At 43.2% G+C, this 2,218-nt stretch overlaps 1 protein-coding gene across 1 annotated transcript in view; it reads left to right on the top strand.

Annotated features, from left to right (window-relative positions):
* MAP3K15 (mitogen-activated protein kinase kinase kinase 15) overlaps nucleotides 1–2,218 on the top strand; it is a 130,449-nt gene that overhangs the window by 2,988 nt on the left and 125,243 nt on the right.

Below are 2,218 nucleotides of genomic sequence, written 5' to 3'. Positions count from 1 at the left end.
GAAGAAAGTTGAAGTGGTGGCAACAGCAAGACACTGGCAAGTGATTGTGAAATGGGCATCTTTTCTCTTCTGAAGGCTGTGCCAGTCATTGGAATAATCTCAGTTAAACTGGCACATTAGGAAAATTACTATTATTATGCATTACAAGACTATAAGGAGAATGTGTCCATCATATTTTTTAAAAGCTTGGAACAGAGGCGTTGAACATTTTCCCTCGCTTCCCTCTTCCCAGTGTTGGTCTGTGTGTTTTTACAGGTCTCCTCAGAGCCCATTTCCCATTCATTGGCTACAAAAGAGGGTGCACACTGATGTCACTTGTTGAAGTTCCTAATTTCTGCCAAGACTGGAATTAAGGCAGGATTTCTTTAAAGATTTATTCCGGCACTTTCTGCTTTCTTTTGGGGGTGGGGTGGAGGCATGGACTGTATTATTACTGAAACATGAAGAGAAGCCAAAGCATGATCTTGTAGGGTAAGCCCCATCAAGATGGCTTGTGAAGTGCTACAAAAGACACCATCAAGAAAGGGAAAAGAGCGGGAGACATTATTTATAAATCCCATATCTGGATAAGGGACTTATGTCCACAATATATAAAGAACTTTTAAAACTCAATAATAAAGACAAATACCCAGTTTAAAAATGAGCAAAGGATCTGAATAGACATTTCTCCAAAGAAGTTATACAAATACCAAGTGAGCACATGACAAGATGCTAAACATCACTGGTCGTTAGGGAAATGTAAATTAAAATCACGACACGAATGCAAAATCATAGCACAAATGCAAATCAAAATTACAACCACGTCACCCCCACTGGGATGGCTTTCATCAAAAAGACAACAAATGTTGGTGACAGCATGGAGAAACTGGAACCCTCCTATGCTCTTGGTGGGAATATGAAATGATGGAGCCACTTTGGAAAATAGTGAGTTTCTCCAAAGATTAAGCATGTCATATGATCCAGAAATCCCAGTCCTAGATATAGATCCGAGACAAATGAAAACCTCTGTCCACACTTTGTGTGATTCCATACAGATGACATGTCCAGAATAGGTAAATCTATAGAGACAGAAAGTAGGTTGGTGATTGCTTAGGACTGAGGGGTGTTGGGGGAGTGGGGAGTGACTGCTAATGGGATTTTGTCGGAGGAGGGGGACAGGTGATGAAAATGTTCTAAAACTGAGTGTGGTGATGGCTGCTTAACTCTGTGAATATACTAAAAGCCACTTAAATGGGTGAATTGGATGGTGTGTGAATTATATCTCAATAAAACTGGTATTAAAACTGAAAACCCGGAGCACCTGGGTGGCTCGGTCGGTTAAGGGGCCGAATCTTGATCTCATCTCCGGCCTCGATCTCAGGGTCATGAGTTCAAGCCCTGCCTTGGGCATGAAGCCTACTTAAAAAAAAAAAGAAAGAAAGAAAGAAAGAAAAGCCCAAACCGCAAAACTCTGTTACAGCATCAGGGGCATCCTGTCTTTTAAATACTAGTAGTACCTGTGGTGGTAATACTACATTTCATATTGGAGCCTAAAATCGTGAGGCAGGTAAGTTCTAGGGTAAAGATCCCTTTGGGTTCACAGCATTTCATAGGTCAGGCAGGCATCCTACTTGGAGTCTATTTTCCAGGCATACAAAATTTGTGGCTAGTGCATTCTGTTGCTTTGTCAAGGTCACGGTGAAAGGAGGAGCAGGCCTGCAGGACTGGGCTTGGGAGGGCCATGGTGGCTCAATCAGTTAACCCTCCCACTTCGGCTCAGGTCATAATCTTGGGGTGAGTGAGTGAGAAAGACCCTCATCGGGCTTTGTTTTGACAGCTCAGAGCCTGGAGCCGGCTTCAGATTCTGTCTCTCTCTCTCAAAAATAAAAAATAAACAACTTTTTGTCATGCCCTTCCCAACTGGAAACAATGAGTACAAAATGGAGACATTTACTTATTTATCTTTCAAAGTCAGAGGCGTTTTAAATAACCATCTTCTCATCTCAATTCTGAGTTAAAAGTACCTCTGTATTCAGGTTGAAAGTGAATATTTACCGCCAACCAGCGCTTTGAAAGAGTTTTTGCTCGGCTTGAAAAGCTTCATATCGTTTTGAGGGAAACAAAAATGGGACTCCTAACGTCGGTCAGCCTGGAGGGACGGCAACAACCGAAGCCTGAAAGTGACGAGTCGGCCCTGCTCAGGGCGCTGCCCGGGGGAGGCGGCTGGGGGCGCCCTGCC

This window comes from Crocuta crocuta, unplaced genomic scaffold (assembly GCF_008692635.1).
Source record: "Crocuta crocuta isolate KB4526 unplaced genomic scaffold, BGI_CrCroc_1.0 scaffold312, whole genome shotgun sequence".
Classification (NCBI taxonomy): domain Eukaryota; kingdom Metazoa; phylum Chordata; class Mammalia; order Carnivora; family Hyaenidae; genus Crocuta; species Crocuta crocuta.
The sequence above is the reverse complement of the archived record's forward strand: the minus strand, read 5'-3'. Positions and strand labels throughout refer to the sequence as shown.